Genomic DNA, 15,400 nt, shown 5'->3' on the forward strand with positions numbered 1-15,400 from the left:
TGGCTGAGCTCTAGTTGTTTTGTCAGAGATGGCAAGTAACGAAGTACAAATACTCCGTTACTATACTTAAGTAGATTTTTTCAGGTACTTTGTACTTTTAGAAGTATTTATTTCTCTGACGACTTTTGACTTTTACTCAGTTACATTTTCAATATAAATATTTGTACTTTCGACTCCTTACATTTTCCAAAACGGCTCGTTACTTTTGAAAGATGCAGGAGAAACGGCTGTCTGTGTGTGCATGCGCGCAAGCGTGCACTTGAGGTGTATGTGTGTCAGGGCAGGTGTGCCACTCCGCTCACACCTGTTACCCAGAGCAGCAGAACGAAATGGACGAGGAGGATCCCACACCTTCACAGCAGCCGTCCGTCGACAAGCAGCACCCGTGGCCTCATTTGAAAGAGATTTTTGAGTTTGTTGGTCCAAAAAAAAACAACTCTTGGCGAATGCGTTGCGTCTCATGCAAACCAAAACTCCAGGAAATGTTGGTGTTTAAGAACGGTCCATCAAACCTCAGGAAACACATAATGGTAAGTCATTAGCGCTAGCTACGTGTTAGCTAGTTAGCTTGCACGAACGGCTTTATTGGCATAACAAAAATACATTTCATGTTGCCAAAGCTTTTTGTTTGTACAGGTAATTCGTACATCAAGGAAAGAGCGCTCAAAGATAAGCGCTTGCAGAGCAGAAGGCTAGGTTAGCTACCGCTATCAGACTATGCTAAAAGCTGACTAGCATTAACGCTAGCTGCCACAGTCGCTTTGGGTTTGAGCAGAAACGGTCGAAATCGCGCTTTTATTTTCCCCCCCTCTACTAGTCAACTAACGTTATGACCGGGGCTGCACACAAGCTGGTGCTCAGTACTCATGAGCGCTGGAAATGAGCTCCACATCCAATTGTGTCGGTGCTACCTTGAGGAACATTTTACTGCGCAGTTGCCATGTGGTGTGTTTCAAATCGCGCGCTTCAGCACTTCGAATGCTACATTGGGCACTTTTACACTCCAGTGTAGCATTCGAAGCGCGCAAATAAGCACGAACCCAATTGGATGTGGTGCTCATTCTAATATATGGTCTTTGGGGACCAGATATATCTTTATATAGTAAAGTTCGTGTTTGTGTGTGCAGTGGTCCGTATTACACGAGCGCCATCTTATGGCCACTGCTGGTGTTGTGAATTTCATGCGTGCAGTTAGTTGAGTTTTGTGTTCAGTTCGTTGCAAGACACGAGACGACAGTCGATATTAATGCCCACTCGTCTCAAACGGAGTTACTTAACCTGATAACTGAGCGTTGTTCAAGGGCAATACCCTGTGAGAATAATTCATACGAATGTGAAAATAAGCCTGTGGTGTAATTTGTGTTAGATACTTACTTTTATGCTGTTTAAAGCTAAGGGGTAAGCTAAACTTCATGCTCATCTAGCCTAATTTGTCATCTCATGCTAACCAGTGACGGTCGCTCACCTCAACAGTCAAATGAGTTAAAACGTCTCTATTCATGTATTCCAGTTTTTTACGAAATAAAGGAAGAAGAGCGGACGGACCGGACTGTAGTCATCCTTCGTCTCCCTTCGTGTTAACTGACTGGGTAGCTAACTGGCAGCGAGACCAGTACAGCAGATGTTATTGCTATGAGCGTGTAGATTAACATGAACTCATGTTTCTTGTTCTTAGGGATACAAACATTGTCTGGGGAAACGATTTTAGGTAGGTGGTGCTACTGTTAAAACTGAAAGAAGGTAAACAGTACTGTTAACAGTAGTAGGCTAATGTTACAGTGAAACTTGTGGTGTTGTTTTTTTATGTTAATCTGTAGGTTTTATTTCAAATTGCCAATTTTGGATTGAATCTTATTTTTAATCAGAAAAAATATCAGAAGCATGAAAACAAATGAGCGCCGACCAGAAACAACCTTGAGAACCAGATCAAAACTGTTGTGTGCACCCCTCGTTGTGACATGAGGCTAACATTGTAGGCTGAAGGCAATGCTAATTCTGTTTCTTCATTTGGTTTTGTATCCCCCATCGGCCTCGACTACGTCAAAACCCACCTGAAGGAGCAGACCAGTCAGGTGACTCTGTCTGAGGCGGAGGAGGAGGACGACTTCTTTTTGACAATCAAGCAGACAGATCAACGGGACAGTAACATCGAGCAACTGGAGCCCTACCTGGCCAGTCCAGCTGATACCATGGACGTCCTGAAAACATCTCCATCTGTGTGCCCCCTGTCCCTGAAGCTCAACACACCACTACCTGCCTCAGCCGCCTGCGAGAGGCTTTTTAGCACAGCAGGAATGATTTTTTTTTAGACCCGAGAGGGCTAAGCTTCTTTCTGAGAACTTGGAAAACCTGCTTCTCATGAAGCTCAACAAAAGTTTTTGTTAGATTTGTTTTTGTTTATCGCGCCGTCACATCATTAAAGGTTGATTAAGAGTTGGGTCTGTGAGCATGATTTGTGACGTCATAGTTCAGAGGCGTGATGTGTTGACCTCAAGTGTACAAGAGAAATGGCTAAAGGACTACATAGTGAAGTACATTAGGATACTAGGCAGGTAGTGCTTGTTCAAAGTGAATCGTGCAAGAGAGGTACTTTTTTACTTTTAAAAGTACTTTTGAGTACATTGCAGAGCCTGTACCGTTTTACTTTTACTTGAGTAGATATTTGGATCAGTACTTTTTCCTTTTACTCAAGTCGTATTTTTACACGGGTATTTTACTTCTACTCCAGCAAGGAATCTGAGTACTCTTGCCATCTCTGGTTTTTGTGGGCTGTTGATGCGTTTCCACTGTTTGCTTGGTGTGATTGTTTCAACTGTGTGACAGCTGCTATTCCTCTGAGTAACAATACCGCATAAAAACCTGCACTCACGCAGACCGAACCCAATGCAGTAATATCCAGGTGATGTAACAGTACAGCAAGCAAGGCGGGCAATCAGCGAGAGGGCTCATTTCATCATGAAGGCCGTACGACATCATCCATTAAAGTCCTCAGCCGAACCGGGTTGTGCTCCGTCTGTTCAGTAAATGATCAAAATTATAGATCCACGCATTTATGTGTGTCTTATTGTGTTGATGACAATGAGTCCATCTAGCTGCGAGCGCTACAATCCACCGTTTCTTCTGATAGGTAGGAAATATTTCATCAATCACTAAAATGTTACCGCGTCATTCATGTTGTATTAGAGGTGATACTCTAATGTTCATATCAGAGGATTTGCTGCGGTGCACGCAGTTCTGTGTAAACAACCTGCTCCTGCGGGCTGTTTAGCTGTTTTATTAATAGAACCAGTTGAAGTGCACGCCGTCTCATTGAGGAATCTTAAATCTCCCACAGAGCTCAGCAGAAAGCAGGGGATCAAACAGACACGGGGTTTGTCTTTCCGACTCTCATCTGTCGGCTCCAAAGTTGCCCGTTTCATTGCTGCGCCGCCGTCATGCCACAAGTTTTGATGCCAGGAAAGGCCGCGTACGCCCTCCTGAAGCCAAATTTGCTTTTGTATCAAGAAAGTGTTGAGGATGATTGATGCCACACTTACATTTGCAAGGCAAATTGAATACTGCGGGAATGAAATGCTTTTGTTGGCCAACGGGGAAGTTAGCATCACCACTGGTTCCTCTGACCAAAAGCTAATGGAAATTTTCACATCAGAGTTTGGATTTCTGCCCAGTGATGACCTACATTTTATGATTATTCTTATATGTGTGTGTGTGTGTGTATATATATGTGTGTGTGTATATATATATATATATATATATATATATATATATATATATAAATCAAGGTAATTTTCACTGGTGAGCACCGCTTTGATGATTTTTGAAGTTTAAATGCAAGCGTTACAAGTACAAAGCGATTGCTCGGCTATGAACGAACTATATCAGTGATGCACGACTTCATTGTCACCACAACCCGCTTCACGCTTCTTCTCTTTTCGGTGTGTCAAGGTCAGTTTTGCCCCTTGTAAGCAACCGCTGGTTTTAAGACAGATTAAAAAAACAAAACAAAACAAAAAAACCTTTGAAATTCACAATTTTTGTATTTAATGACGTATTTTATCCCACAGGACAAAATGTGGTTTAACCACAAACCTTTATCAAGCATTACACCGAAAAAACCCTTTGACTGTGAGACGAAGGAACGTGACATTCAATAATACTCACGTCCTTTGCTGAAAATATAAAGCTATAGCTAGCAGTTCGTTGGCGTAGCTGTAGCTCAAATCTGGAAAAAGGTAGAGCCAGTTAATTAGCAGGTTTTAGATGTAGTTTTTTATTTATTTATTTTTTTAGACAGAGTCAGGCTTTTTGTTTCCAATCTTTTCAGTCATTATGCTAAGCTAGGCTAATTATCATGCATCCCTGCCTGCAATTATGTATTGTATGTATAAGAATTGCATTTTTATGGATAATCTGATGCTAATCCCTCTTCTTCTGGCTGATCTCATCAGCTGCCATCTCATGCACCCACCCTCAAAGCTAAAACGATTTATTTTCCCCTCGTCTCTAAAAAGCGCACTGAAATATTCAACCTCATCTGTTAGCTTCATGTCAGTTCTTTTTCCTGTTATCTGCAAAAGCTCCAGCAGAAATAGTTTTTTTTTATCCCTAAAGCAGCATCTGAATATCTCTAAAGTAGGCTGAGGGGAATCTCTTATGGTTTTGTTTTTAGAGTACAGTATCACGCAGAAGCAACAACAGGAGGGAGCCAACCAGGTCAGCATCTGCATCTTCTGACAAACAAATTCCCTCCTCGTCTCAACACCCAGCACAGAGGGAACGCAGTAGCCTGAGCACAGTCCTTCATACATAATGAAAGACACTATGAAACTCTCAGACTTCAAATGTTTTCAAACCACACATCCTAAAAGCTGAGGAGAGGGGGACGTACGATCAGACTTTGTGACATGCAGAGCTTCAAATGATCAGCTTTAGAAAGCCGTCCGTTCAGAGACGTTCAAAACAGCACTGCAGCTCTGTAATTGGAGGCTTCCTTCTGTGTGGCAACACTGCAGGACACTGCTGGGGGTGACTGAGCGGTAATGAGCTGAGGTTCAGAGACCACTGGAGACGCTTTCCACCACTGAGGAAGAAGATGGCGGTCACTCTCTGACTCACTGTGCCATCTTTCTCCTCTCTCCAGCCGAGTCAGTGCCCAAGACTGATGTGGTTCTTCATTTATCAATAATTGATGTTCTACCATCGTTCCCCGCTGACACCAACAAGGATCAGTCAAACGGGGTTGTATCCCTCCGTCTAATTGCTGTTTAGCCGAGGACTGTGTGTGTGTGTGTGTGTGTGTGTGTGTGTGTGTGTGTACATATCTATCTATATTTGAACACAAAGTGGCCTGTATTTATATAAGTACAGGCCACTTTGTGTTCAAATGTAAATAAAAGCGGTAAATATTTTTTTCCATTATGACGCCTGATGTAAATCGTCTTATCTTCCAGGAGACCTCTGTCTCATTTCCAAACAGAGGACACACACAAACACACACACACACACACACACACACACACACACACACACACACACACACACACACACACACACACACATATATATATATATGAATATATATGAATTTATAAATACATATATATGTATGTGTATATGTACATATATGTGTATGGGTGTTTATATGTACATATATGTGTATGTGTTTATATGTATTTGTATATGTATATATACATTCTATATGTATGTACACATGTATGTGCTTATATATGTATGTGTATATGAATATGTGTATATTTTCACACATACACATATATATATATACAAATATATGTACAAATATATTTACATTTAAACATACGTATACACATATACATACATACTGTATATACATACATGTATACACATACATACTTATACACATACATACACTATCAGCATACACACATACATTTATATGTACTCACATACATCTCTACACAGACATATACTGTATGTATAGGTATTTATACATACATATATGTACATATATACACATACATAGACATATATACACATAGATATAATAGATATACACACATACATATATAAACTTATTCACATACATATATATGTATTTATATATGTATATTTATAAATGTGTGTATATATATACACAGTTATATATACATATATACATACATATAAGTCTACATATACATATATACACATACATGGTAATATATACTTATATACACATATATGTCCATATATACACAGACATATGTATGTATACACATAGATATATACATATATATGTGTATATATGTATTTGTATATATATTTACACTCATATGTAAATACACATGCATATACAATATATACACGTACACACATATATACATTTACACGTACACTCACACACAAACATATATGCATATACATTAACACACATACATACATATACACATAAATACATATGTATATATGTAAGTATATATGTATATATATAGACACATACATACATGTACACATACATATTCATATATATGTACATCGATATATTTGTATATGTATATATACACATTCATATGTATGTACACATATTTACACCTATACTTATATACATACATATATACATATGTATATATACACATATATATTTATTTATATGTGTGTAAAACAAATATATGTACGCATACATATATACATACGTATATTTATATATGTATATAAACACACAGACATACATACATACATACAGACGGCAACGATTCATACTATATATATGTGAGAATTGACAGGTGCATAACTATCACAGCAGCTACTATAAAAAAAAAAGTGATAACCTAAACATTTAGGATAATCTATTCAATGTTGCTTGTTCTTCAGCGTAGGTCTGTTACACATATACTTATATATACACATGAACCCTCAAATTTAGAACCCAACGCAGGACATTGTACCATAAATACACATAAGGGTTCGTAAGCACCTGGAAATCAGTCCAAACCTCAGAAAATCCTGATTTTAATTGCGGATCGACCTCCTGCCTCTGTGTGAACGGCTTGAGTCCCTGTTGACGCACAAGATTCAACCTCACATAACTGGAACGAAGACAACCAAGTCGTTCCTGTCACTGCATTTGTTTTTCTAGCTCAGGAGTTTTAGGAGGAAACGAAAACCTCAGACAGAATCCCTGACATTCTACTGTCTTTTAAGGGGGTCCAGACCTGGTTTGACATCATTTTGATAACCGATTTATAATTTCAAGAGTAATTTAAGAGGATAGATCGGTGCTCCTCTGGTTTAAAACTGGCTGTGCTGCACCTGCAATCACACCACATAAAAATACCCAGCATTTGTTGGTTTCAGCTTCTCGAATCAGAGTATCAGTGTAGAAATGCGTTGATCCATCCATGATTGAATAAAGGATTTTTAACTTCACATCAGATTCTGTTTCAACTATCATCCAATTTCATGGACGACTCCATCGTTCCTTTTCCAGCACAAATTATTCCCTCCTTGAATCGTACCTGAAGTTTTTCTTTTTACTCCAATGCACCATTATTTTTGTGTTGTTTTCTTCACCCTCTTTAATTGATTTTAAATGCCCTTGATTTCTCTGTCTGTCGCTTGCTCTCTCTCTTTCTCTCTCTCTCTCACTCACTCACTCACACTCACACACACACACACACACACACACACACACACACACACACACACACACACACACTCCTTTCTCCTTGAAGACTTCCCAACTGACAGATGTTGGCGACAGCCCTGGGGACAGTTAGAGGAGGAGGTGTCATAATCTACACCTCTGTGTGCAATCAACACACATAAAAACACACATACACACACACACACACACACACACACACACTATGCTGTGTGTGTGCGATAATGGTTTGGAGAGTGATTGGGGATGCTCATGCTGCATTCTGTCTGCATCAGTATCAAGGTGGACCGTGGCTAACGATATTAATCGGTGTTAATTGGAGCAGAAAGTGGCAGGTGCAAGAAGGTACAGAGACAAAATACCTCCTGCAGTGTGTGTGTGTGTGTGTGTGTGTGTGTGTGTGTGTGTGTGTGTGTGTGTGTGTGTGTGTCCTGCATGCTCGAAATACTCATTCCGCATTCACCCACTTGCACAACAGATTACGGGTCTGCACTTGCAGAATATTTGTCTCACACATACCAGGAATTACAGCTCTCCCTTAAATCATATTCACGCGTTCCGGATGACACAGTTTATAAGATGAGAGTTAAATGGCCAATAACACAGGGGAAACCATGAGTGCGCATTTATTACCGAGAACACGAATTGTCATAAAAGGTCTGCAAACTCAGCTCGACTCGTCGTCATCACCGCTCTTTTATCGCTCCCGGCACGAGCTTCCCTCAGCAAAGCAGGAGATTGAAGTCTTAATGAATTACGAAAAAGTTTTGATTGTATCAAAGAAATTGCAGCATTTAAAACTGTAAGTTACAGGCAACAAATATGGAGATTATCTTAAAAGAACACACTTGCCCTAACACGATTAAGCTCATATTCCTGTTCCTTAAGTATGAATAAGACAGTTGGCTACAGTTGTGCTTGAATTAACCGAAATGCTGGGTCACATAAACACTTTAATAGGAAGAAAAAGGATTGGGGGTGGGGTGGGTGAGGGGTTGGGGGCGCGGCCACCACTAATGAGTGGATCCTGATTGGCCGAGAGCTGGTGCGCACGTGCTGTGCTGTACGCCTAGCTGCCCTGGGATTTTACAGCCAAACCTTTGGCAAGGATGGGAACGGTGAGGCTATCGCTGACGAGAGCGGCGTGTTTACGTGTTACCATGACGATCTCTGTCTGTGATCTCTGACAGCTGCCGCTTTGATCTGACTTTAACCTCTGACCCAGAAAAACGTCACCAAACGGAGATGGGATAGCGGATATATCTCCAGTTCATGAAATACAGGAAACCATAATCTTTAGTTTTTGTAATGAAATAATCAAAGGGTGCCCAGTTTTCATATATATATATATATATATATATATATATATATATATATATATATATATATATATATATATATATATATATATATATATATATATATATATACACACACACACACACAGAGCTGTAATTGTTACTAGGAGCTGTCCGTCACTCTGGTGGTGAAATCAGTGTCAGGTGATGCAACAGCTGTTTCCCTGTGCCGTCTGCATACACGCCAACACACTGAATCAACCTAAAGGCATTCACATGATACCTTTAGCTGCTTCTCCACCTGCCGTTAAAAAAAAAAGCAACACAGCTGGATGATAAGGAGGTGAAGTGGAAGAGGAGGTGAGGAAGATAAAGCTAAGACCAAAGAAGACGAGTCAAGAGCGAGGAGGAGACGGAATAAAGACAACAGTGCAGAAAACGAGCATTAAAAAAAAATACTGCTTGATCTCCGCAGTTTAGGCTTAAAATAACATCATCGGGGTGGAAACAGACAAATGGTTAAAAAAAAAAACGAGCGCCAAATCAGGATGTGTAACATGACAAGGAAAAACAATGACGGATGAGATGATTGGAAATGTGAGATATCAAGAATGATGCTTTAGTGTGCGTGCGTGAGTCGCGTGTCGTTATCAGGTGAGGACTGAACGACCAGGCGGAGCCGGGGGGGTGAGTGATAACTTGGTGGCTACAGCAGGGTTACAAGATTGGAATCCCAATGCAACCCATCTGAGACACGGAGGGAATGGAAATGGCTGTTTAAAAATGCAGCGCCAGACGGACCACGCTCCTCCATCAGAGAACAGACAGCGAAAGCACACTTCAAAGACAAAAAAAATAAGAAAACGCAGACAGACTTCAATCCAGTCAGGACAAGAAACGGGCTAATCCAACTTTACTTGATTCACTCGCAGGATGACCTCTGCCGGTCCTCATTCAATTAAACGAGAAGTAAACTAAATGTTTACCCCGTGTCAGGTTAGCTGAGGGACGGTTCCTCAAGACGAGCGTGCCGTAAAATTGATTAAGGTTGAAATTTACAATCTAATCATCTGTGAGGAGAGCTGAAGAAGCTCGCGTCTGTCTCGAGTCAGGGTTATTATATCATAAGGGCTTTATCATTCATCGCAGGGAGGGCAATTGATCTTGGCTCAAGGTTACACACACTTTTAGTGAAAGATAATCTAATTCTCAGTGGCAGGGTCACCGTTGCTTCTTAGTCACGCTTAATACAAAAACTGCATTACGTCTTCCAAGTACAAAATAGGTGTCACATAGGCGCACCATCATGTTTTCTTCAAAGCTGCAGCACTTCTTTGCGGCTCAAGGATGCGGAAAGCGCCAGCTGCCAATATTTAGATGGGAGTTATTTCGCACCAACAACAGCTACAGCGCCCACAAGCTGCCATGTTTTCAAACGTGTCAATCGCATTGATTTGAGCTAAAAAGTCAAACGTTCGGCTTCAGCACGAGTGCAAAAACAGCACCACGCCGCTAATAGTTTGGGTTTTTCTGTTTTTTGGGTTGTTTTTTTTTGTTTGGCTCAAATCAAAGTATTTGTGGTATTCTGAGTGTACAGCTGCATGTAGAAGTAGTAGTTTATACTGGACGACGCACTTGAGATTTTTTTAACCGGCATTTTTTGGGACAGTTTTGCTGATGTAAGCTATTAGCGCCGAGCTAAATGCACATGTCTGCCTCTTCCTTTTTTTTAAAAAACTCAAATCAAAGTATTTGTGGTATTCTGAGTGTACAGCTGCATGTAGAAGTAGTAGTTCATACTGGATGACGCACTTGAGATTTTTTAACCGGCATTTTTTGGGACAGTTTTGCTGACATAAGCTATTAGCGCCGAGCTAAATGCACATGTCGGCCTCTTCCTTTTTTTTTTCTTTTAGCTCAAATCAAAGTATTTGTGGTATTCTGAGTGTACGGCTGCATGTAGAAGTAGTAGTTTATACTGGACGACGCACATTTTTTTGGACAGTTTTGCTGATGTAGGCTATTAGCCCCGAGCTAAATGCACATGTCTGCCTCCTCCTACATTCACGGAGTCACACATAAGTATCCTTATGAAAACTCTTTGCGAGCAAAAGACACCTATTTGTGAAAGGGACAAAACTCTTTTTGTTTAAAGAGTCACTTTTAGGTTTTCCATTCAATCACAGGTCCAACTGGGTTGTTGATTTTGAACGGAGACGGACCAAAGCAGGATTGACTTCTTAAACCGAGGGCCGTCAATTTTAGCTGAAACGAGAAGTTTGCTGAGTGATTGCCTGCTGCACACCAGAAGATTATCATTTCTGAACCGATTTTGTAAACGTAAATGCAACTGTGGGTCAACATTTGTCAGCTCCAACTCATAAAATGATGTTTAAACGCTCACAACCCAGAAGTATAAATCCTATGGAGGAAAGTAAGTTCGGCTCTTGGCTGTAAGTTAATGCCAAATGGTGAGATCTGGAATGTAAATCTACTGGTACATGGAGAGGTTCGACCTCTGGCTCCTAAACAAGGCTCTGATCACACCACTCCTCCGCTTGTAAATGGAAGCTAATTATAAAACAAAGCTAACTTAGTGCTGCGTGGATGATGAATTCTACAGAAAATAAGTTCTGTGGCAAATAAAATGTTGAGATTTATTGGTTATATTCAGCAAACAAACACCGCTTTCATGTTTTTTTTAAATGCTAATGCCGTTATTTGAAGTGCAAAGCTAACGTTATGTTATGAACAAAATACGCGGCGGATGCTTGTCGTAGACATCCAAACTAACTTCTGTTGTCTTTTTTTTTTGCTACTTGTTAGCAAATGGCATTTAAACAGTTCACAATTCATACTGTCATATTTTAGGCGGTAGAAAAATGTTAAAATATCTCAATCTAGTGTTAACCAAACAACTTATTCAGGATTTTAACCGAAACGCTTTGACACTGAGACGAGAGAACCGGATGTTCAACAACTCAACAAGTTAAGTGATTTCCTCGTTACTTACAATCAGAGGGGACACCACATTGTTGTCATAATATACCGCCCCCTGTTGGAGATTGCGAGGTGCTAGCCTGAGCACCTTTAATAGTTTATATTGTTACTTTTGAGGTTGTTGTTTTTTTCATAGCCCATCTTCAAATCGTTTTCCTCTACAACAAATTGAACAAAACGTCTCGTTGAAGAGTTTAGCGATCCATACCGCTCCTTCTGAGAAACTGATCAAGAACGTATAATCAAAGCCGCCCAGAGCAAATCGAGGTGAGTCCCACATTTGATGCTTACGAGTGAGAGAGGAAATTAGGTTTATTTTAAGATTCTGTAACCAGAGGCCCTTCTATAACCCCTTGGCACCGCAGGAACAAAGCTTTCCTCTTTTAGTGGTAATCTGCATAAAAGTTATTATGATAATCCTCCAGGGTGGAGGTATTGTTTTCCTCCTTCAGATCCTTCCTCTAATGCACCAAGCCCCCTGCTAACGTACCATCCACAGGAGAGGATTTCAGAAGTTGCATCCAAACACTTTCCAGTTCTGTTGTACGTCTTGTTTGAAGTCAGTCCTAGTTGGAACAGACTTCTTCTGAGTTTTCAACCAATCCCTAATCAAAGCTTCCTCTGATTTCTTTGGAGCACGAAACATGTTTGGGAGTGAGGGGTCACTTGCTATAACGAGGATGCAATCATCAGCGGGAGGAGGCGGATGCTGCATCGCCATGGTGACGGACTCCACGGTGGTTATGTATGGATGAGTGTCAGGACAACACCTCAGCGCTGTGGTGTGAATGTGACACGAAAAATCTCTCTTCCCTCCTCCCCCTTCTTCTTTTTTTTTCTTTCCTCTTTCATGTCTTCAGAAGCCCGGCCATATGTCGCAACTCTCTGTCGGCGTGTCAGCAACATTTCTTGCCTCCTGGCCTGGAGCAGCTTTTGTCCTACAGGAGGGTTCTCTTACCCCCCCCCCCCCCCCAAAAAAAAAACAAAAAACCCTTTGAGGTAGAGTGAGGAAAACATGGGAGGTGATTAAGAACAGGTGGTCCAATTAATTAACAGCTCCCACCAGTCAATCTGAAACATACTGTAACCCTTGCACGCTCGCCGCCGTCAGTAAATCCCTCTACGATGATAATGTTTGTGAAGCCAGATCCGCTCAGTATCGTCACGGCTCAGCAATGGCGATATGTGGCGGAAGACGAGAGACAGAACAACAGGAACGCATTTGATTTTCCCAGCTGGAGCGCGGGAAAGGAGATCGGATTTTTTTTTTTTTTTTTTAACAGCGTTTGATCTCATAATTGATTTAAATTTTTCTTTTCCCAATAATAATAGGCTCAGGTATGTTTGATCAACCCTGAGCGTCCTCTCCCTCCCTCCCTCCTCAGATGTGAGGACAGCCTTCTTGCGGTGGCAGACAACTTTGGCAGTTCTTCTGAATCTTTAACGGTTGTCCTTATTTTCTCTCCAAAACCGCCCTGCCTTTGAAGTCGGGCCGAGGGGATTGCTCCACTCCGTTTCAGTAACTTCTAATGTGTCTCTGATCTGTGGTGATGGCAACGAGTACATGTACTTTTTTTTTTTCCCCCTCTCCCTTTCAAGCCCCCCCCCCCCCCCCCGCATCCCCTTCCATCTTTATCTTTGTCTCTTTTAACGGCCGATGATGTGAAGTCTTGTTTCTTTGAGGAAAAGTCCACCTGGCATGAATGGAGGGACTCAAGCTGGCGACAATCAGGTGCATTAACCTCCGAGTCAGTCAGCAAACTCCCGCTGTAGCTAAACACCGCGCGGAACCACTGGAGGAGACGCCTCCACACGCGAACGTTTCAGGGTGGTGTTTTATATACGAGACATGTAGAATATTTCCACAAGACAAACTTGAGTATCCTCATGCAAAACTAGCAATTCCAGGTTGTAGGCCTTCGCGATGTGCGCCCTATGCTTTTGTTGTAATTGTGTGCCGAGGTCATTGATGCTTACCCTGATCATGTGACCTGTAAGGTAGACGCGTGTTTGTCCGTCTGTGCTGCAGAGTTGGCGGAGGAGCTTCTCTGGTGTGTCGAGTTTCTTCATGTTCTTTTTACAATGGAAGCAGAAACGCAGCAAATATGTTTTGTATTTGGAAAAAGATTTTGGGGTGGTTCGACCAGTTATTGACAGATTTAATTGGGAAGTTTGACTAAAAATGGTGGCCACCAAGATCGCCTGTTAGCATATGTGCCAAATTTTGCTTCTCATATCAGAAAATCAACAAAATTTTAGCTTCGCCGCCATGCCACTTGGGTGTGGAGCGAATAAAGGATGGTAGAACCTCCACCCTGGAGGATTATCATAATAACCAGAGGAGTCACCACCTGCTGGCAGTTAGAGAGAATGCAGAATTAAGGCACTTCTACAAGATAAATTGCACATATTTCACACACAAAAATGAACAAAGCCGCAACAGAGATGAACACATCATGCATCCGTCAGGTTGCAACCAAATTCTGGGGGGGGCGGGGTCTAAGTACGTTACCATGGAGATACCCTGAAGTGCACCGAGGAGGTATCAATCTCTAGAGTGCATCCCCTAGCGCTGCTAAAGGACCCTGCTGATCCCGAGCAGCTCGTCTTGGCGGTCTCAGGGACAGGAGAGTGATACGAGACCGCCAGCAGCAGGGAGAGCTATTTCCATGGCAACCAGCATACTCGAAGGAGCATTAACGGGTGGCTGAGGTGGCTGCGAGCATCACTGACACAACACACGTCCCTCTTCTCAGTCTCATCACACACACTCAGCTCATGTTCTCTGATCCGTGACCTACGAAAAAGAACGACTGTAAACAAACACACCGCAGAGCCCAAGCAGCTGTTAACCTGCGCACACACCTGAGAAAACTCTCCAGGAGCCTCCTCTGTGTGCTCCGAGGAGTACTGCTCCTCTGCCATTTCCCAGGTGTAATCTTAAGTACGTCCACTGGGATCTAAAACACCCCCACAGCTACCAGTTACAACTGCTAAGTTGATCAAGTAACGGCAGTGCCACACCAGCTCAGGAGCCTTTTGATGTCCACTCAAATGCATTTGTATTCTACGTCAGGTTTCACTAAGCTTTCTCTCATCGATGCCCCACCGACATGTTTCCCATGTTAGGGTTGTCGGTTATGTTTTCCACACAGCGTGGTCCTTATTTGCAGCTCAAAGCCACCGTCACACTCGTCGACGGATGATCAGTGTAATTAAGCGTCTATCTCAGAGGGACGCCAGCAGGAGAAGATGCTGCCTTCACCTGCTGAGTCCTCAACCTATTCGAGATGGATTTTGCTTTGGGTGGTTCTGTTGTATGTTTTAATTTGAGTGAAACAGGAAAAAAAAACACCAGGTTGACATTCATGCTTAAATCTTCTAAGGGAGGCGTTTATTTTTAAAATTCACGCACTGCTACGTAAGCTATTTGCGGAGATCTAATAGATGTCATTTTGTGTCAGCTCTCCAGGGATAGTAGCAC

The 15,400-nt window shown here is 41.7% G+C and overlaps 1 protein-coding gene and 2 long non-coding RNA genes across 3 annotated transcripts in view; 2 read left to right on the forward strand and 1 right to left on the reverse strand.

Moving 5' to 3' along the window:
• LOC147262741 (uncharacterized) overlaps positions 1-15,400 on the forward strand; it is a 36,849-nt gene that overhangs the window by 6,880 nt on the left and 14,569 nt on the right. The gene's annotated exons all lie outside the window — the stretch shown is intronic.
• The window catches only part of lhfpl3 (LHFPL tetraspan subfamily member 3), a 38,863-nt gene that overhangs the window by 6,174 nt on the left and 17,289 nt on the right, over positions 1-15,400 (reverse strand). The window lies entirely within an intron of this gene.
• Positions 239-2,438, forward strand: LOC147262743 (uncharacterized). The gene is made up of 3 exons (XR_015112473.1): positions 239-530; positions 1,676-1,708; positions 2,058-2,438. It is a non-coding gene; the product is annotated as an uncharacterized LOC147262743 (long non-coding RNA).

The sequence above is a fragment of the Aulostomus chinensis genome, chromosome 4, assembly GCF_037954235.1.
Source record: "Aulostomus chinensis isolate RoL2024-O1b breed Wild chromosome 4, RoL_Achi_v1.0, whole genome shotgun sequence".
NCBI lineage: Eukaryota > Metazoa > Chordata > Actinopteri > Syngnathiformes > Aulostomidae > Aulostomus > Aulostomus chinensis.